This window comes from Cyanistes caeruleus, chromosome 4, assembly GCF_971803275.1.
Source record: "Cyanistes caeruleus chromosome 4, bCyaCae1.hap1.1, whole genome shotgun sequence".
Taxonomy (NCBI): domain Eukaryota; kingdom Metazoa; phylum Chordata; class Aves; order Passeriformes; family Paridae; genus Cyanistes; species Cyanistes caeruleus.
This window is the reverse complement of record NC_141704.1, coordinates 39,479,824-39,502,078: the sequence shown is the minus strand read 5'-3', so window position 1 is coordinate 39,502,078 and position 22,255 is coordinate 39,479,824. Positions and strand designations below refer to the sequence as shown.

At 37.2% G+C, this 22,255-nt stretch overlaps 1 long non-coding RNA gene across 5 annotated transcripts in view; it reads left to right on the top strand.

Annotated features, from left to right (window-relative positions):
• LOC111933506 (uncharacterized) overlaps nt 1–22,255 on the top strand; it is a 271,070-nt gene that overhangs the window by 212,913 nt on the left and 35,902 nt on the right. The window lies entirely within an intron of this gene.

Below are 22,255 nucleotides of genomic sequence, written 5' to 3'. Positions count from 1 at the left end.
ATAACTGTCCTTACTCCTGGAGCAACTTTCAACATTTCTCTTTCTCTGGAGAAAACAGTACAAAAATTAATAAAAACAGAAGTTAATTTTCTAAGCTTTCATTTTTGAAGATATCAGTGATACACATTAATATATATTAAGGCTCACTTGAAATATATTCCCTCTTTTTCAACAGAAGGCATCTATTATTTATGTGGCATTTCTCAAAATGAAAGCAGTGCGAGTCTCAGGAGCTTTAGAGGAGTTCTGCATGGCACAGACACAGCAGATTTGGTGGGTCTGTGTTGAGTGGGTGTTTGGATATATCAGCAAAGGGGCGCTTCTGGCTTTGTCCGGTCTCCTTTAGGAATATCTGTGATCCATTCAGCAGTTTCTTCTCTTCTCATGACAAATGAATCTGTAGTCTGAGGTGACAATCTCATATTGTAATTGAAGAACATTTTGGGTTGGAAGGGACCTTACAGACCATCTAGTTCCAACCCTCTGCCATAGGCAGGGGCACCTTCCACTAGACCAGACTCAGAGTCCCATTGAACCTGGTCTTCAACACTTCTTGGGTAGGGCATCCAGCTGCTCTAGGCAACCTGTTCCAGTGTCTCACCAACCTCACAGTAAAGAATTTCTTCCTAATATCTAACCTATATCTACCCTCTTTCAGTTTAAAGGACAGACCTGCATGTAGCCCAGGTCAGTTGATTATTAAGAGTGAAAAATGCATGGGACAACCACCCTGCTGTGAAAAGGCAATACAAATATAGTCTCCCTGTAAACAGTGCAAGAACGAGCTTCTCATCCAGTATCTAGGCTTCCCCAGCCATTCACCTGTCCCCAGGGCTGAAAACCAGCCACTTCTCAGCTTGGAAACAGCAAATCTCCATCTGGGCCCAGACATAATTAACATATCCAGTAAAGCAAATGTGAATTGCCCTTTTGGGGCAACCTCTTTCTGTGGTAGGTCCTAGAATCTTCACCTATCTGGATTTATCTATTGCTCTCTAGGACCTTTACTTTCCCACTAGCTTCCCACCTATGATATTATGATATTTTGTGATGCATACTAACTAGTGCAGTGAGTGCATTAAAGCGAGTGACATGAGCACATTTTGGAGTAAGATTGTATTTCATGTCACAGACAATACAAAGGGGGTGAATACTGTGTCATGCTGTGAGGACCTGTGATATTTCTTGATGAGAAAACCTTATGCAGTTGGGTTATGTCTGAGCTACCCCAAAAATGCCCAGGGAATTTGGGGCACTGACATTAAGTTTGAGCATGAAGTGTCCTTGCTGGCATGGTCTTTTGAGTGGTGGAAAAGAGTAGTGGCCTCCCAGCTTTCCCTCAGTTGCCACAGGACTCCTGTCTTTTATCTTTTCAGTCTCAGAACTTTTCTAAGCCCTTCTAGCCAATCCTTTTTCCATCCATCACTGAAGTCTTCCCACCTCAAAGCCTTCCTTGTCCTCTGCCCAATTATTTTCCAAACTCTTCCTGGCCCAGGCTCATGCTCCCTGACACTTCTCGACCACAGATTTTAACATTGAGGTTCCTGTGCCCCTCTTTTGCATTTTCTGCACCCTGTGAGGGTAGTTGCTGCCACACCAAGCCACACTGTTGCAGATATCTGATCTGCTGGTACCTTTCAGCTCAGTTCCACTCATGTCTCTCCAGCAGCAGTTGTGCATCTCATTCTGACAGAGATTTAAAAGTACTGCTAAGAGGCATTTATAAAACACTGCCCTAGATGCATTTCAGAGGAAATGTTCAATAAAAAGGGGGAAAAGAAAGCCCTCCCTGAAGGAGCATTCTCTCCTCCACCAGCCACAGCAATTTTCTGGGAGGATCTTTGAGGGTTTATTTAGTTTTCTCTCTTAAAAGGATTGGCAAATGTTTTTAGGAGCCTTTGGCTTTGTCTCAAAACCTTAATAAAGCATTAAGGAGAATTACATAATTTAAAGGCAGCAAAGGCCAAGTAGGTCATCCAGTGCAACTTCTCAGCATTGCAATCTGGCATTGTTCAACATATTTAGTGGTGCCTTTGTCCAGTCTAGATCTGATTTACAAGGGATAAGGCTTCAGTTTACAACTTTTAATCTTTAGAAGTTTACAGCATAAGAAGTGCAATACATGTGATCTTTTTCATATTAAAAAACTTGTCTTTTACACCATAATAATTCCACTTATATCAAAAGTCTCAAAAGTCAAGACATACTTATACAGCTCAGTAAAAGGGCTACTCAGTGATTCTCTCTTCTGCTCATTCACAGGAAAAAAGAGCTCTGACTAAGCAAGACCTCTCTCTTTCTATAATTGTCAGTGCACCTCACCTGTTTTCAACCCTTACATCAGCTCCTCTGGATGAGAGTCTTTTTTTCTCTCTTCTCTCATTTCTCTGTTCACTTTTGACCTTTTCAGTTATTTCCCAATACCTTTTCTCAGAGGCTTTAGGGGAATACTTCAGAATGTTCAGCAAAGCTGTAGGAAGACTGAAATTCACAGTAAGTCTTTCTGATTTACTATATCAGTAAATCAGAATACCATTGTTCCACTGAAAAAAACAAGGACTTCTCTGTGGTTCAAATGCCACCTCGTTCCTGCTGTTTTTCAGCTTCACCTTTCACTTCCAACAAAATTTTGAAATCACTAATTCTGGTAAGAGTGATTTGATCCCAAATTTTAGAGCAGCACATAGAATGTGCCGTCTTGTCCTTTAACATTTGTGTCAAGCAGGATTTGGTTCTAGAAGACAACAGTGCTGCAAGTCTGCATGCTTAGTTGGGCAGGTAAGAAATATCACATTGATTTGAGCAGGAGTACATGGAGGCATAAATTCATCATGGATGATTTTGTGATGGTGCAGTTACCATATGACAAAATAGAACAACTAAACTTGTGTTAGTACTGAACAAATTACTTCAAAGGGTTTGAATTTTGTGCAAAACTTGTATTAAGGCCATTCATAGACTTGTAGAATCATAGAATTTTCTGAGTTGGAGGGGACTAGCAAGGATCATCAAAGTTTGACTCCTGGTCCTGCACAGGACAGCCCAAGAGTCACACCATGTGTCTGAGAGCAATGTTCAAATGCTTCTTGAGCTCTGTCAGGCTGGTGCTGGGACCACTTCCCTGGGGAGCCTGTTCCAGTGCCCAAACACCCTCTGAGTGAAGAAACTTTTTCTGGTATATAAACTAACCTCTCTGACTCAGTTTCATGCTCTTTCCTCAAGTCCTGTAGCTGGCGGCCAGAGAGAAATGATTGATTTTGCCCTTCTGCTTCCTCATGAGAATGTTGGAGACTGCAGTGAGGTACCTCAGTCTCTTCCTCTCCAGTCTGAACAAATGAAATTAACTCAGCCACTCCTTATATGGCTTCCCCTCAAGATTCTTCATCATATTTGAATCCTTCCTTTGCATGCTTCTAATAGCTTTATTTATTATGTGGCACCCAGGACTGCCCCAGCACTGGAGGTGAGGCTGCCCCAGCTCAGAGCAGAGCAGGACAATTCCCTCCCTTGCCCAGCTGGCCATGCTGTGCCTGATGTCCCCAGGACAGGGTTGGCCCTCCTGGCTGCCAGGGCACTGCTGGCTCAGTTTCCATTTGCCACTGACCAGGACCCCCAGGTCCTTTTCCTGGCACTGCTCTCCAGCCTCTCCAGTCTGTCCATACATCCAGGGATCCCAGGTGCAGGATCTGTCACCAGCACTATTTGTGTGCAATGAAGGAAGGTAAGAACTGTACTAAAACTGGAATAGAAAAAAGAGGATATCATAAATATTTATGCTTTCAAGTGCTTGGGGTGCCATTTGAGTTGTCAAGTCTTTTTATATGGAACATTATCCACACCTTTCACCTGTTGTTGAAGGACATGGCTTTGACAATATATTTTTTTAAGCAAAATATTTCTTGTTATGATAGTAAATTACAAGATTTACAATTTTTTTTTTTTGGGGGGGGAAGTATTTACAGAGAATTTAAGTTAAAATTAAAAAGATATGGCCTCTATTTGAACGTGGAAGAGGATATGGTATTATCTGTCATACAACAGGCTTGGATCTCATTTCAGAATTCTTTTTATGTGCCCTAGATGTATTTGAAATAAATCTGTGTAAAATGTTCCCTATTATGTAATGAGCATTCTGTCTGGTCTACCCAGAAAGAACACATACAAGTTTTGCCTCATTGTAATTTTATGTGTTCAGTTTTTAAGAGGCACTGCTTTTCTCCAATTGGGCTGAAATATTCATAAGTAAAAAAACCCCAATTTTGCAAAACTTGCATTTTTCCACAAAACAAACAAAGGGGAAACTGACTAAGAGTTTCAAGTTATAAACTATTAATCAAGGTGAAAATTGAACATTATATTGCTATGAAAACAATGATTTTGAGTCACCTTAATTGACCTAATCCTCCTGGAATAAAATACTGAATCTCCAAGCTATAATGTTCTTTCAAGTAATCTGAATGTTAAAGAAGATCATTGTGATTAATGACTATCATAATTAATGTAGAATGAATTAATAATGACTTTTGATTTTTAAGTAAAATCATCAGAGGTATCTTCTGTGGTGTACTTTATGTCTAAAAGATTAGTGTTTTATTACATACCATTAAATGATGTGAAACTGCTATTCTTCATTTGCTTTGAAAAGAAATATGTTGTAGCTTACTGTTTATCAGGTAGAAAAAGCTCATTAAATTAGGTATATTTATACAGAAAATGTGTAGTGTATGTCCTTAAAGAGAAATTAAATTTCTGGACATGGAACACTTTTAAAGAGGTGTAGCCAGACTCAGTGTGAATTGCAGCAAAAAACCTTATTAAATGAATAATAACTAATTTCATACTTTATTTTGAAAACAGGGCTTTCAAAAACTAAATAGGGAATTGTATACTCAACAGTATCAACAGATACATACTGATTTTGATAGTCAAACTCTCCTTTTGAATAATATGTGAAAGGACATTTATCCTTCTGGAACAGAAATGTTTGAGACAGAAGTAAGGATGACAGAAAATAAATAATGGGGGCTTGAGACTTATAGTGTAATCATCTCTCTTATGTCTTTTTTATTTTGTTGTGTTACCAAAAATTAAATATTACCAATTCTTTGTGTTTATATAAAAGTTCAGGACAGAACTTACTTAAAGTTAATGGCACTTGAGAGAATTGATTTTTAAATGCATTAAATGGCAATTATTGAGACTGAAAATGTTTGTTCCAAAGTTTTGTTTCAGGTTAAATTGGTATTTTTTTCTGCTGCATTTTTGTTGGGTTTTGAGGGTTTCTTTGCTTTTTGTGTAGCTCCATCTTAGTTGGTTATGAAATGATAATTTCCAAATTGTCCCCAAACTGCACATACTTTGACAGAATCGTGAGGAAATTGTTATATTTTTATGTATATTTATTTAAATCCTCCTAAATATTATTCCTGATATGAAATGGATTTAGAAGATGTTTTCTGCAAAAGTGACAGCTATATAATGAATTCTGAATACAGTATATTTCTGAATTCAAATAATGTCTGAATTTTCTCAGTTTTAGTACTACAGGATTTTAATTTCTCATATGTCAGGCAGCACCACTGGGGCTTCCCAGCTTGTTCTCCTCTCACTGCCCAGAAGTTTCACCCCAAAATTCTTTTTGCCATATACTGACTGTGAAATTCTAGGTCTTCCTTAACAGGATGGCTTTTGGAAAGGTCTCCAATGTTGATTAGTTGAACAATTTTCTGGGTGAGGAAATGTCATGGGCCATTTTCTCAAAAGTCTATTGAAGCAAAATGCTGGAGTTCTACTCAGAAGAAGTGGGGTATAAGATTAGTTTCCCCCTTCTAGATTTGTCATAGAAAAGTAGAACCTTTGTGTTCACAAGTCCTTCTTGCTGCACTGGGAAAAACTATAAATCTTTTGGGCAATAACCTTCAACCTTTCCTTTTGTTACCTACAAAAGAACTGCTGTGCATTAATTTAAAAAAAAAAAAAATAGATGCAATTTATCCACCTCAGTCACTCTTGTTTTTTGCTCCAACTAAACAGCAGTTTACATCATCCTGATTCAATCTATTTTTCTTTTCCTACTGGGAGCCCAAGTAATAAAAAACAATCTTATTTAAAGATCACTGCAGTGGGCTTGTGATGGTTGTTCAATATGTTCAGTGTTGTAGTAGTCGTTGATGGTCATGCAGGTTCCCACTAGGTCTGAACATATTAAAGATCTGAGGAAAACCATTTTCCTTCTTAACAGGAGAATCAACTGGACTGAACACATAGGTTCAGGCTGATAAAACTAAATTATGTGTATTCTGGAGATGGAATTCTTGCATTGATTTTATCTTCCAAAAAGACAGAAGCTAACCAGCACTGATATTAAAGATATTCAAGTCAGACCAGATAAGACCATGAAGCTAGGCAAGGTGATTCTTCTTTTTGTCTTTTTGGTGGTGGTATGGTTTCTTTTATTTTCCCTTTTTTTCTTTTTTCTTTTTTTCTTTTTTTTTTTTTTTGTGTGCAGAAGAACAATATTAAAAGCTACTTTCTTTGATTTATGACCTTTTGAGACAACAGAAATCTGAAACCTTAAAGTAGGCTTAGAGGATTAGAACTCTGGCTGAAAAGGACCATTTCTTTGTTTTATACTCCTACAAGGTCCATTGGCATATGGAACTAATTTCAAGGTTCTTCATTTCCCCAGACACAGGATCAAGAAAGGCTGCATGTAGTGCAAGATGCCAGTGACCTGATTGACCTCAGAAATGTAATCTCCAAAGTCCAGCTCCCTGTGATAAAATAATTATTGATGCCATACTTTTGTCCTCTTTGGCTAGTCCCCTTTCCAGTACTCATAACAATTTAGTGTTTTTACATGTATTGAGATTTGGAGGCATTTAACTACTAATTTTACTAGTAAATCTAAAATAAACTGTCTATTTTCATCATTAAATACTGAGAATTCCTGTAAGGGGATTTAAGTATTTTTTACTCAGTTTCTCATCTGTGAATATGTAGAAGAGCAAACATAGTTTTACAACTTTGTTCCACACCACATCAGTGTCAGAATGTTTGTTCCTCTACTAAGAGGCACAAATATTTTCTAAGTTTAATTTTAGATAACAACTTCAATACCAATGTAGCCTTTGTTTGGAAAGATTTTTCCTTTAATGGTAAAAAAAATGTGAATTATCCCACTTTGTTATTTGCAGTGACCATGTGTTTTACATAATTTGTATCACTTTACAGAAAGTGGAATTTCTTTTCCAGGAATCCTATTCTTTAGTCTTTGAAGACAGTGACAGCACTGTCAGTGACTTTACTGAAATTAGAATGCAAACGTTCAACCTCCATGTAATCTGTTTTAAATAGATTTATTTTGTTCCTATTGAATTCTGTTGTATTTGCTTTGTAGTAATTGTTTTCTGGATTTTGAAGATCAGTCTTTCAGTAAACTCTTTAGTAGACCACTGGATTTTCTTAATCTTCCAGATTCTTTTAATAGTACTTTTTTTTCCCCTGTTGAAGGAGCTTTTCATCAATATTCTATTGAAAAATTGCTTAGGTGACATAATAATAGTTGTAGAAGTAAAGATTCAGTGAATGCAGAGTATTCTCCAATCCAGCTGGAAAGAAGAAAATATTGAACTATGTTATTCTGAACTGTTCTCACATAAACCCCAATACTTACTATACAGATCACATGCATGGGTTTTTTTTATCTGAAGGAAATCAGATTATATTTTTGCCCTCTTAAATGTAGAATCCTGACACATTAATCTCTTATCCATCCTCCCCCCAGAAAAGGAATAGCTGTATTCAGTTAAATTCTCCTCATTTCATTAGTTTTGAAAGTCATTTATTCATCAAAAACAAGAAATGGTCCTGATTCCATCACTGCTGGTTGAGTATCAGTGTAAAATCCAAGCATCAAAACAAGGCTCCTAGGTAGAAAATATCCCTGAATCATCGTTGCTTCTTTTGGGAATTCTATAGAAACAGGTTCCCAGCTCTGAGTAATGTCTCCTGATTTCTGTGGTGCTTCTCAACCTGAGCCGTGTGCACTATCGAAACTGCCCACACAAGCATGCAGAGAACTTTTCCAGGACCTTCAGGTCAGGGCTAATCCATTCCCCTGGAGCATTATAAGAAGTTTTTCATCTCTGAAGGGAAGTAAATACTGAAAGAATCTGAGAATAAGGGGCCATCATAGCAGTGGCAGAAAAAAATACTTACAAGACTTGGTACATATTATAAGGACTGCAATGATTATGTAGTTTGGGAAATTGAGGGCCCACAGCCTCAGGGAAGGAAGGATTTGCTCACTGTGAAGCAACGTGTTTTTAGGTACAATTAGCAAGTCTGCCTAAAATAATCAAAATGTGGTATTAAAGAAAACCAATTTACCTCTCATAAATCAAATGGCAGAAGCAGCAACATGGTAAATAGCAAATAAAAACTTTATTAATCCCAAATTGCACTGCAGCTAATTATTTTCTTTAGATTTGCTGGGATTTATATCTTTGTTTCTATGGCAAACTGTCAGGGTAAATGGAATAAAGTTACTAAGCAATGCCTTGCATGATGATCATCTCTCACATTAACTCCCCCACAACATGCATATAACTCGCTAGTTTTGGTGTGTGCTGCAGAGAATAAGAGCACAGTGTTCTTGTCCTTCATCACAGACTACAGACTGGCCTCTAAATCCCAGGATGCCTTCTACATCCCTTTCCACTGACAGGAGGTGCATTTGCCATCCAACACCAACCTAGGCGCTTCTTGCAAATAAATTTATCACCATTAATATTGTCAGCTATCAGAGACAAGGAAGTTTTCCTGTTTTTTTATCTTACAGCCTGAGAGATAAACTGCCATAAAAGAAACAATTATTTTTAAAAAAAGATGTCAAAGGCTTACTTATAGACAATACATCATTTCTTCAGTTAATACAAATGATTAGCATTCACTAATCATAGTTCATTGTATTTGATAAACTCTCAAAAGAAAATGGGTGTTCCTGGGACTCAGTAATTTATAAGAAGTTGCTGCAAGTCCTAGAAATACTGATAAGACAAAGGAAAAAATGGATTCTGTTCATGATTTTGCAGCAGATTAGAGAATAAAAGTAGCTTTAGAAGCAGCAATAATAATAATGACTAAAATGGCAATATGATTACTGGAGATTATAGGTAAGAGATTTTGGAATATTTTAGCACCTTTAGAATGGAAAATAACCCTTCTAGTAAATACACCTGTGAGATATCACAGTTATCAGTGAGGAGTTATCAGTGAGGAGTTATCAGTGCCTGCTAGTGGTTAGTAGTTTGATGTGAAAGACCTTCGTGGGAAAGCATTGTAGTCATTAATTCTTGTCAATTCACCTCATCCCATTGATGTCAGCAGAGTTGGAATTTGATTGACCTCATTCAAATCTGCCCCTTACTATTTACAGTTGGCATATGGAAATCATCTGATCAGCTGTAGTTACTCATAGCTAGGGGTGGGAATTCTGCTGAGTTTTTCATGCACAGGTGTATAATCAGGAATCAGTATGCTCATTCTATGGAAAAGCTGGATTTTTTTTTAAGGAAAAAAACCCCAGTGAAACACAAAAGTGGAAATGCATAACATAGCATGGATTTCTTTGAAGCAAATTTCAGGCTGGTGAGTTGGTGAGTAATTTAGGTCATTCTGCTAAAACAGAGAACCCAAGAAGCATTTATTACAGTTATTCAGCCACTGTAAACCAATGGAAACCAATGGAAAACAGCTAAATGTATTTAAAACCAAAGCTCAAAATAGTAGCTGTGATTGAATCACTACACCAAAAAATCAGGAAAAAAGATATTCTTAAAGACTGTTAGCAGTTAACTACAGAACACAGGGCTATGGTAAAACAGAACTACTTACTATTATTCTTGTCATGAAATAGCATTTGCATGGAGACAGTTTATGTTTTGTTTTAAAAACATGCTAAACAAGAGAAAATATGTATTGTAACTACTTGTCTTATTCTGAGGAAATTACTCTCAAGAGTTATCTAATATTTTGCCTCAGATTTTTTTATTGTTTTTTCCTGCTAGTCTTATGTGGTCTACATGTTGTTATCAGAAGCTCCAGGATGCATTCAAAATATATATATATATATATATATATGAGAGACTTGAGGGTATTCACAGATGTCTTTTTTGGGGGGGGTTTTCTTTTTGTTTGTTTGTTTTGGGTTTTTTGGTTTGTTTTTTTTTTTTCCTTCCCTTTCAGCTAGAGGCTGAAAAATGCTATAAACACCAATTCTTTAGCTGTAGAAAAATAGAAGTTAGACCAGGTTAGTCTAGATATACTGCTTTTCAGTTCATTTCACTCTCATTCAATAATCATCAGTAGCAAGCAACACAGGGTTTTCAATTACCTTTAATTTGCTCTAGAAACTTAGGATAAAAGTAATTTTATTCTCCCTGAGTACAAATAAATGAAGGAAATGAAAGTGCACATGAATTTGACTGGTCACAAGATCATTCATTATATTTATTCATCAGTTTATAGTGAATTCAACTCAGAAATCTGGAGGATTCAAAGCAGCCAAGAACAACGAAAAGTGCAGGGAAAAGTGGTCTTCAGGCTCAGAGATGGAAAGCAGGTTGTCTCTGTTCTGCTGCTGGCTTTCATCATGACTGAAAATAGCCATTAAAAGTTTCTGGTCCTCACATGGGAAATGTTTTAGCAGATCTAGAAAGGGTTGCAGAACAGTGGAGAGCAAATATTTTACATAACTTATGGGAATATTGATTAAGAAGGATGATTAAGAGAAAGAATATTGAAAGAAAGAATGAAAAGAAAACAAACTGTAAAGAAAATAATAAAAAACATGCCATCTATTGTGATGCATGCCACAGCCTTGGGAGATAAATGATACAAATCTTCTTTACAAAATAGGGTGATAAATAGAAGAACAGTAAATAACCAAGCATTTGTAAACATTGCAAACATGCAGTAAAAGCAGCTCAGTGTAAATTAAGGACAAGTCCTGAGCTGTCAGCAGTTATATAAGTATAAAATCAGCACAAGTGAGGTCAGAGCAGGGTCTGGGAATGTTAATGTATTTGAACTGGAATGTTAATGCATCTGAACAGGAGTGCCAGGTACAAATTTACAATGCAGTGTCTGGAATTAATATTCAGTACTCTTCCCCTCTAATAGACTTTGGTACTGTGGGAAATACAAGAAGCACAAAAGAGGAAATCTCATTCGTCTGCCAAAACCACAATCAGCAAAGCAAACTAAGAGCTGATAAACAGCTGGTTTTCATTCTGGTGTAACAGGAACAGAAAGAGAAATGTGGAGATTGGAAAGCTGCAAATGAGGTTGTTTTCCTTCCTGTTGAGTGCTCTAAAGTCCCAAGGAACAAACAGCACCTGAGTTTCGGGTGTCTTCCTCCAAGACATTGACTTTTGCTGTTTCAAAGGCCTCCAGCACTCACTTGCATCTCACAAGTGAATGCTGTCATGAGTCATCTATATAACAAGAAATTAGTCACTCAAAAATGGAGAACAATAATTTTAAAGAAAGATTGCTGCTGAAGTCACACAGCTAGTAGGAAAACAAAACTAACTAAACCTCCCCCACCCCAAAGACAGCAGGCAAACAGCAGACAATGAAAAGTTTTTGATTTGAGAGGAGCACAAAATAAAGAGAATGAGAAATAAAGGGTTAGCTTGCATCATTTAGGACTGGGATGATTCAGTGTGGGGGTCAGGGCATCATAAGCTGATGTAAAATCACAGTGGACATGTCTGCTTGTCTGCTTTGACTAGTTTTTTGGCCTGAAGCGTTTTGCAGGGAATATTATGAATTACAATTACAGATGTTGGTTTCACAGCACCTTAGCTTTTGACACCTTGCAGTTCTGTGCAGATACCACTCTGAAAAAACTTTTATTGTGCCACCAACTTAGCAAACAAGAAGATTATTAAAAGTAAATCAAAAACACACACACATAAAAAGTGACCCCCTTTTTCATTCCTTTAAAAGGTGCTGCTGAAGTGATTGTGAGTAGCTGTTGAGTCCCCTTTTTTTTTGGTTACATACATTTCTCATAAATCAGCAAGAAGTGCCAAATTAAAGAAAAACAAGCACTGAAAAGATGCCATGCATTCAAACCCACCTTTGACCTTGCCTTTTGCTAATATGAGACAAACCATTCCTCTAACCAGCAGGACCTTGCAGGCCTTTAAATTAATCAGGTCCCTGCCTCAAGGTATTTAATTCATGTAGCTCTCTTAGTTGGGGCAATGGAAGTCAGATGCCTGTTGGACCATGCAGGGTAGGGAGGACTCTCTGTTGTGGCACAGCTCCAGGCACGCAGTTGCCTTCAAGCTCAGCTTCAAGCCCAGAGAAGATTCAAAGATGAAAAATGCTCCTCCTCAAACTATCATCATATTATTCTTATCCACTCCTTAATGATTTCCAGCTGGAGGGCTATTAAGCAGAGGAGGGTTGTTTCTTTTGGGCTGAGGAAGCTCGACCTCCCCTGTTGCAGGGGGGGACACTTATCTGCTTCCATAGCTGGCTGGCTGTGGGGTGTATGGTTCTTCTGCCCACACACTGCTGTGTGCTTCCCCAGCTGGGAGCAACAGCAGACATGCTCACATGTTTTCTGGAGATAGAATCAGAGAATCACTGGGTTCCATCCTGAAAAGGGACAAAAAACCACTGCTGGTCTCTGTAAATTCTGCTGCTGGGCTGTGGCATGGCATTTCCCAACTGGGAGCTGCTCATGGGGGTTGTCTGCCATGACAGACATGTACTTTTCTGAAAAATTTTTTCTTCCCATAACTAAAAGTCCTTTTTCTGTGTTTGTTTGTTTGTTTATTTGTTTGTGTTTCCTGAGCACTGTATTCTTGCATCCCTCATGAGAGGGCAAACCGGGTTATGCTCTTACAGCTGTAAAGGAATTTTCAGAGCAGCTGATGAATTGTCTTATTCCTCAGTGGAACAATTTTGCCCATATTTAGCTAATAAACCACATTAACTTCTGAAATTTCAGAATTACAGACAAGGAATACATTATCACCTGAAAAAGGCAAAATGAGGTATAAAGATATCAGTGGGGAGAGCTGCAATCTCTACCACTTAAGAAACTCATGTCTTTGTGGAAAGGAAGTAGAAACAGGCAAAGCAGAAATGCTGTAAAGTGTGGAAATTATCAGCAGATCTTTGTTTTTTCTGAATAAGGTGTTTTGGAGGAGACAGGGCTAAGAAAATCTCTTCAGAAGATACAGGGGAGCTGGGTATATGATGGAGAATACTTGGCATCATAAGTAGATTATTTTAAATTATTTTAGTATTTGAAAAGCCAAATTGGAGTATGTTTTCTAATTCTGCATGCAAGATAAATGTCCTGTTGGGGGGGAATAGGTGCACAGATCCTCTGACAGGTGGAGAGAGTTAATTTATCCTGATATGTCAGTTTTTACAGTGGGGCTTCACCTTGTGAAAACAAGCAAAAGTTCATTTTCTGTCTAAAAGGAGGACATTAAATAGTCTTAAGCCATTTAGTATGGCTTGCTCCTTTGATCTGTGTATGTCTTTGTCTAACCTGTGTTAATTTACTTAAGTGTTTGCAAGGAGGGGCCAAGGGGAAAAGCTTCCATTAGAGCTACAGAACTGCTGAGTTGTCTGACAGTAATTCTATTTCAAATTCATTTCTTTAAGTACAAAGAAGGTGGGGTTGAAGAGTGACTTTTGCTTTCCTTGATATGGATAGGATAAATAGTTGAATGGAAATATGTGCATTGGTGACTGGAATTGCTAAAAGCTCATCCCTTAACAAAGCTGACCCTTGCTACATGGGTCGAGTCATCTTGCTGTGCCTGGCACGCTCATTCCTGCTCTAGACCAAACCAGACAAATTCACATGTGTACATGCAAGTAGAAAAATCAGAAAAAGCCACAGTGAAGGCTTCAGCTGCATTTTTATTTCACTGTGTCTGAGGGCTCCCAAGGGGATGATTTATTTGAGAGAGAGAGTATTTCATTCCCCAGGATTATTTTCTATCCTCCTTGCGGAGGCTGCAGAGATGACAGCTGTGGTGCTGGTTACAAAGATGCACTTACACAGTGCACTGACATTGTACCAAAATGATCAACAGGCTTTTCACTTGAGCAATAGTCTCCTGGGGACAGATTTCAGTCACTATTAACTTAAGCTGTGTTCAAATCATTCCTATGGAGATAAAAATCTTCATATCTTGTTACCAATTCTTCAAGTCACCTGCTCCTTCATTTTATTAAATAAAGCAGAACTGACAGGGTATGAGTTGTGGTTATTGGGGGGTTGTGTTTGATGGAGTTTTTTGGCTTTCTTTTCCCCCTCTCTCTTTAAAGGGGGGAAAAAAAGAAGAGTATGAAATGCTAGAAGTTTGATGTCAACAGCCTCTCTGGACAGACTGGTTGTGAAGTGTGTCTGTGCCTCTCCATGTTATTCCTTGTAACAAGGAATATTGTGTAGCCATTTCTGGCTGGGGCTGTTCTACTTCATGAAAGAAACTGAGATAAGGGTCCCTAAATGTGGAACCTGAAGGGAAAGGACACCTTTGTTTAAGGTATACGTTGTACTAGGATATGGTGAATATCCTACTGCATGCCAGAATTTAAAATCAAATAATAGCTGAAAATGCAAAAGAATTCATAATAAGAAATTCTACTAACTTTAATTTTCCTACCAGGATGTAATATAAAATAAGTTACAATTTTTTTCTTAAATATAGTGCTTTTTAAGTGTTAGCCTGTCTTGAAAAAAAAAATAAAAATCTTCATTTGCATTAGTTTCTAAAAGTTGAAGAATTTTTTAATTTTAAATTTTAATTAATTTAGATTTTAAATTAATTTTTTTTGTTGTCTGGTTATTACCCCAGTAAATGAAAATGAATGTTCATATTCATTAACTTCAAATAGTGGAAATTCTGTAACTTTACTTAAAATTTTAAAAACACATATTTTTAATTAGTTTACTTTGATAAAACTTAAACACATAATGACTCTGTAAAAGATGAAGCTAGTGCTAAAAGATTGCTAAATTAAATAAGTTAAAACACTAATTGAAGAGGTAGTAGCCTCTCTTAAAGCATTTATTCAGCTATAGATAAGAAATTTAATATCATCCAGATTATTTAGAAAATATCAGTTTGTACTTCCCATATATGCCTTGTTTTCATGGATTCCAAGGTTATAAGGCCCTTTATGCCCCTCAGGAACAGCACCCATTAATCTTGTATGCCATTAGGTTTGTCTTGAAGACTTTGAAGTATATTTTCCACATCTGGCTGTGTGGAAGGTCAGGATGTTCCCACCTTTACTTAACTACAACCAGATTCAGATGACTGTTTTCCAAACCATCTCATTTTTATGTTGTCTGTCATTTTGCATCACTCCCAAAACAATATTAAAACTAAAATCACAATGGTGTTGGTAATTTGAATTACATATTAAATTAAAATGCAACAATAACACAGCTCATTTCCATATTGTTCCTCACAATAGCCATATACTATTTTATAATTCAATCAATATTCCTGTGGTAATAAGAGGAAATTCAAACTTTAACACACAAAAATTAACTGCTTTAGAAAATTTACATAGTGAATTCACATCAGACAGCTTTGACACAAATAGCTTTTAATGATAGATAAATTAATCAAGTATGAAGTAATTTAAGACAGGCACTGGCCAGAGTACCCAGCAGAGTCTGAACAGGATACAGAAGTGGTGGATCTATGTTAGCCCTTGCCTATGAACACACAGTACAGACCTCAGCCCTCACCCATGCCATCCCATTTTAGATGGGGAAAGGCTCTCTAACAAAAATCATAATATCATTGGAGTTACTGGAAAAAATTATAACATTTCATCTGGAATGGCTTTTCACCTCTCTTCTTATAGAGTACTCTGTAACAAGAGGGTTTTATATTTGACTATATTGAAATTCATGTATGATGTACTAATGAAATCTAAATGCCAGATTGTGAGAAGTTGCTTCTTTGGTCCAGGTTTCCTTTTTGTCTCCATATCTCTTCAGTTCCTTTCCTTATTTCCCTCTTTCTCAACAGAGTACATAGATTCTAGCTGAATTTTGGGGAAAATAATTTTTCAGAAATTCCTCACTTCCCATACAAAATCATCACAGGCGCTTCAGCTCCTGCAGGGAGGTTAAGTGGACATTTACAATCAGACATTTATTTGCTCCAGCAATTTTGCCTTGTTCTTTTAGAAGGTGCTCACAGCATGCTTCTCTGTCTGTTTAGAACTGCATTGCTAAACCAAGTTCTTTCTCTCCAGCATCTCCAATATCTGCAGCAGTTACCCCTAACAACTTTACATGACTTATAGTTTCTCTCAAATTTCTTTTCCATGGTCTAATAAATCTTTCCTCAAGGAAAATCTTTACCCAAGGCTTGTGTCATCTATTCCAAATGAAATATTTCATCCTGAAGCTTTTATTTGTTCTACTTTTTTTCCTTTATCTCTTTATATTTAATTTTGTTTACAAATTTATTTCGTATGAATTGTAATGATAAACATCCAAAGTCTTTTCATGCTATCTTTGCATCTCAGTGTCTCACAAAAATATTTTAGTTTACCCAACTCACGTGCAAATTATTTGCAGGAGTAGTTTGCCCACTGCATAAAAGTTGGGTGAAATAAAGAAGCCTTGAACAATATCTTTCAGCATTATGCAATGGTTTAAGGCAAAAAATGGAGAATATAATATCAATCGAGTTCATGGAGGAATGTGGAAAGTAAAAATGCTGTTAACCTAGTTATGGTTTGGGATAGAGGCTTAACATGCATTATAGTATTTTCTCATAGGGATATAAAATAGCAGTGACTCATAACTCTACCAAAGCTGCATAAGACCTTTTCCTCCCAGACTTACTGCACCAACTGCATGCTAATAATATTTACTGAGGAAAAATTCTAGATAAGATATTGTGCATGAAGATAATGAAATTCAGTCAATTTAAAGTATTGTAGACTCAGTGTATTAAAATGTTCTGTCATGCAGAAAACAATATTTTTAATAAATTCTTCACAAATGTCTAGGATCAAGGGAGGTAGCTTTAGCAGAGAAATCTTTAGCCCTCAGCAGAAAGTAAGGAAGTTGAAAAAAAACATGTCTCAGATATTGACCTGGGCTTTCTGGAAAATTTCTGTGGCTTGCAGAGAAGTGAAGTTCAACACCCAGACAGTCCCCAGAGAGTGTTAGAAACAACTCTGGGACAAGTCATGGCTGTTGGATGCAGTGACTGAGCAGCAGGTCTCAAAGGAAGGCAGGAGGATAGATAAAAGGCAGGGCAGGAAGGTGCCAAGAGTACCCCTAAACTCACGCTAACAGGTCCTTGCTCATGGGAGGTGGGCACTGACTGGTGTGACACTCAGGGTTTCCTTCTGCCTGTACTGTACTGTACTGTACTGTACTGTACTGTACTGCTATGCTCCAGTGCAGCCTCCCTGGAGGCTACAAGGAGGTTTGGTCCTCGGTATTTAAGACATATTAAGCTACAGAGGAAAAAGATTATCACCCCAAATATAGAGGTTCTCAAAATTTCGGGTGTCTGTTAAGTACATTTAACATAGGCTTTTGCTTTTATCACCCCCTCATATCTGTCTCCATTGGGTGCCCAGTAATCTCCCTAAAAATGTAATGTACAATTCTTCCCTCAGCACTTTCACACAGCTGCCATTCCTTTAAATCAACCTGTCAGAGAGGCATTTCCTCATTGCCTCTCCAAATGCAGGCTCTCCCTTCTCACTAAATCATCCTGGCTTAATGCCCAGAATGGGCAATGTTCAGTTCTGGACAAATGACAATTTTTCTTTACAGATGAAAATGTGTCTGTGTTTAGCATTTTCTTTCTCAACCACACAAAATTAAGAACAAGAGTTTTATGCATTTGTGGAAGTTGTTTCTGTTTCCCAATATTGACAAGTCCTAAAGGGTTTCTGGTTATCAGATTTCCAAGTTTTATCATTTTTCTGAACAAAAGAGTAAATTATTTTGTTAGTTGGTTTTCATTTATTCAATTTAATTAGTCTTTCATTCTGAGACATATGTTGTCAAAGAGAAGAAACAAGAATAAGAGTGGAGTAAGTGGAGAATAGAAGCCATCTGAAAAAAGTTTAAGTAAGGTGGCAAAAAAAGGCATAGGAGATGTTGCATGGAAAAGAACAAAGGCATAGAGAGCTAGAAAATGGTGTTGTGGCTGGGAGAAGGAAGCTGTATCTACTCGATTTAAGGAGACAAAGTAAGGCTCAAAGTATATAGGGCAGTAAATAAGATAAAAAATGGAATATTAAGGTTCTAGAACATACTATTATGAACTTCATGACTATGAGTATTTTCTGAGGTTGAAAATTAATAAAAATTAAGTTTGCATTTGCTTAGCTGCTTCATGACAATCCTTTCTTAAAATCATATGTTGATAGGAAGGAGTTGTCCTTGTAGTGGGAATTACCACCTGATATTTAAGAAACCCCTAGATTTTACTTGTCTTTATACTTATAATTACAGGCTTTTTTGATGCTGTCTCAAGCATATTATCATCCTTTCCTTGCAAATCTGTCTATAGAGGGACTTTTTGTCAGTGCTGTCACTGAACTAGACTTGAGAGTCAGCTCCCTCTCAGCACCATCAGATGTGGAGTCTGCTGCATCTGTCACTTTTTGGCCATAGTGTGTCAGAAAAAAAACCCTTTTCATTGTCTTGATATTCACAAAGAACATACAGCAACACATTTGATGGCATCTCCCTCTTATGATTCCTTCTGGGGTGGCTTCAGAAGAATTGGTCTTCACCCAGAAAAGTGTTTGGGTAAGTGCCTGGAAGAACCACCCTGTGCCCAGGGGATCTGGTGTTTAAATGTCACCCAAGAGGACTCCTAGGCATGGCTGCTTCTTTCCCTGTTCACCCATCCATAGACAGCCTGCCAAGTGCTCGTGGGCTCACGTGGCCAGCAAATTGTGTCTTGTGCCAGTTAAGAGCTCCTTCTGAGTTCCTTTACTGCAGCACATGCTTGCAGTAACCAAGATATTCACTGCAAATAACAACGTTGGCAAACAGTTGTTTTTATTTCCACTTTCTTCTGGGTGTTCTTTGTGGTTACCAGCATACAAACAGCATGCACAGCCCTCATTTTCCTCTAGGTCTTAGATTTAATTAAAGACAACACAAAAACATTACATAAAGCAGTATAAAAACTTAATGCTATGATGCAGCACTGCCTGCTGTTGACAGTGAGTCTCTTTGGGCATGATGATGCATCTGTATGGACACTTACTGAATTACCTAAAGTCAACTAAAGACTGCCAAAAGAAACTCTAAAGGAATAACATTGCAATGCACTATTGTGAGCTAGGCTTATTAGAGTTAATCAATTTTTTAATATATGCAGAGAAATGATTAGAAGATCTATACTGTAATACTGTCAGCAGCAAAAGTCTTGGACTTCTGATCTTCAATGTGAAAAGTCACATGAAGAGTACAAAGTTAGTTTCCAAACTACAGAAGTGAATGCAATATAAACAAATCTGATTTTAAAGTCTTGTAATATCCTCTCCAAATTTATATCTGTTCTAAACAAACCATGACAAAAGTGTTTATATGACCACCCTAGGGATCATTCTGGCAAATAAGATGAGGGAGAGCCAGCAGGGGGATTTTCCATATCTTTTACTTTAATATTAAAATCTTAATTCTGCACCTCTCAAGCAGCTCATAATTTTTCATCAAAAATAAGGCACTTCATTTGCTCTGTTTTTACTGGTGAACTTCTTTGCTGCTTCTACCTATTAAGCACACTGAGTCCCAGGTCATGTAATATTCAAGAAAGAAAACAGCGTTAATGAAAGTTATCAAGGACTTGGAAAAAGCATGCACTATGGGCTTTCAGTTATGAGGAGAATAAGAAAGATGAATTCTCTAACACTCCATGGTCCTGGCAGCATCAGGCTTCCAAAATTAACTCTTAAGGGTTCAGTCAAAAACATACATGAATTTATTTAGAAAGCTGGACTGGCAAAGAGTAGATGAAATATTATCATCTTACTGTTAAAGTCTGTATTCCACAGATATTGTATTCACACAGATATGTACTTCACACATTTTTAATACAGGCTAAATAATAAGTTTGGATCCAAACTTTACCTCAACACATTATCCTAGAATATGAGGTTTTGTAATCAAGGAATGTTCTATTGCAGGTCAAGGAAAAACATCATGCAAGTCAATAGTTTTATTGAAGTCAACAGCAAAATCTGAATTAATTTTCAAGGCATTGTGTTTCACTTTTGTGGCTTTGCCAAAAAAAAATCCACAGAGAAAGAGGGAGGTAGAGAATGACTGTTTCTAAATGAGTCATTTATGAACAGAAGAAAAAAGAAAATGATGGAAAGGGAAAAGGGAAAAGGCAAGAGTGGAAAAAAGGAAAGGAAAGGAAAGGAAAGGAAAGGAAAGGAAAGGAAAGGAAAGGAAAGGAAAGGAAAGGAAAGGAAAGGAAAGGAAAGGAAAGGAAAGGAAAGGAAAGGAAAGGAAAGGAAAGGAAAGGAAAGGAAAGGAAAGGAAAGGAAAGGAAAGGAAAGGAAAGGAAAGGAAAGGAAAGGAAAGGAAAGGAAAGGAAAGGAAAGGAAAGGAAAGGAAAGGAAAGGAAAGGAAAGGAAAGGAAAGGAAAGGAAAGGAAAGGAAAGGAAAGGAAAGGAAAGGAAAGGAAAGGAAAGGAAAGGAAAGGAAAGGAAAGGAAAGGAAAAAGGAAATAAAACCTTTTCTATTTTGGAAGCAGATAGGTCAGGGAAACAATAAAGAGGAAATATATTTGTCTTCTACCTCTCAGCAAAATTTTCTTTCAACAGACATTATTGAAGAGAAATAAGAGATTAGAGGAAGAAATTGAATTTCGATCAGAGGCAATTGTGTAGATATCCTGTTCTCTGAAATGGTCGCTGAGGAGCAACTGGGACACACCACCATGTCCTTCAAGAGCAGGATGGTCAAAGCAGCAGCAGGGAAGCAAGCTCATCCAAAGAGACTATTTTCACCAGGGAGGATAAGTACTTTTCCCTTCTTTATTGGACTACAGCTGTTGGAAAAGTGACTGTGTTGAGAATTAAAAAAAAAAAAAAAAATCACATAGAAGATTGTGCTTTGAAGACAATAATATTGCAGAATCTGCCTTTTTCATCTGTGAATGAATTAATATATAAATAACACCATTTCCCAGGGAAGTCTTAAGGCCACAGACCATATGTACAAGTTTTTATTCCCAGAAAACCTTAAAGGAATTAAGGAATACTGTACTGAAGGGAAGCCACAGTATGATTTTGTGTAAAATACTATCATGACTGTTTCTTGATATTTAGGTTGGATTCATCATTAACAAATGGATTTATAGTTCCAAGAGTCAAACACTTTTAACATTTCTGCTTGTTTTTTCAGATGTTGTTTTCTGTAGCATGTTCAGAACTTGTTTTGCAATCACCCCTAAACAGTTTCCTAGAAAACAGGTAAGGGATGTTGTATACAAGCCTTATGAACAGAATAGAAATGATGATACAATTCTATTGCAATAAGGCCGTGAGGTGGAATAAGAAACTTAAGTTTCCCACTGTGATTTTCTTGAGTCAACATTAAACTAAGGTACTATTATTGTTATGTTGTTATGTAATCAATTCATTACTAGAAATGAAAAAAAAATCAGCAATATCAGAAAAGAATATTAATTCAAATATAAGCACTTTGGGTGCATCTACTCCTCAGCCATAAAGAATAAATATAGACATGTAGAAATACACTACAAATGCAAAACCAAAGTAATATGCCTCATAACAAGCAATGTTACTGTGCTTGAATATTTGATGTAAAGTTTTCTTGAGTCAGAACCTTCAATTTCCTCATGCACCCATTGTCTTGCATTTCCTACTATCAGGTGCACACGTGCAGAAAAAGGCAGCTTCCAAAAACATTCTCAGGAAAGAAGTCATCCTGCAATCCCACCTCTCTTTTCTGCCTTCACCCTGCGTAGGGCAGAAGCATCTCACAAAGAAAGAAATGCATTAGATTTTCCATAGACATTTGCTCTCGTGAGGCTGCAGACACAGAAACCTGCTCATACTGACTGGTTGTCCAGAAGGTCTGACAACAGAAATAAGGACCTCTAGGATGACAGAAATAAGGACTTCTAGGATGACAGAATTGTATTGTAATGGTGAGGATGGCCTCTAT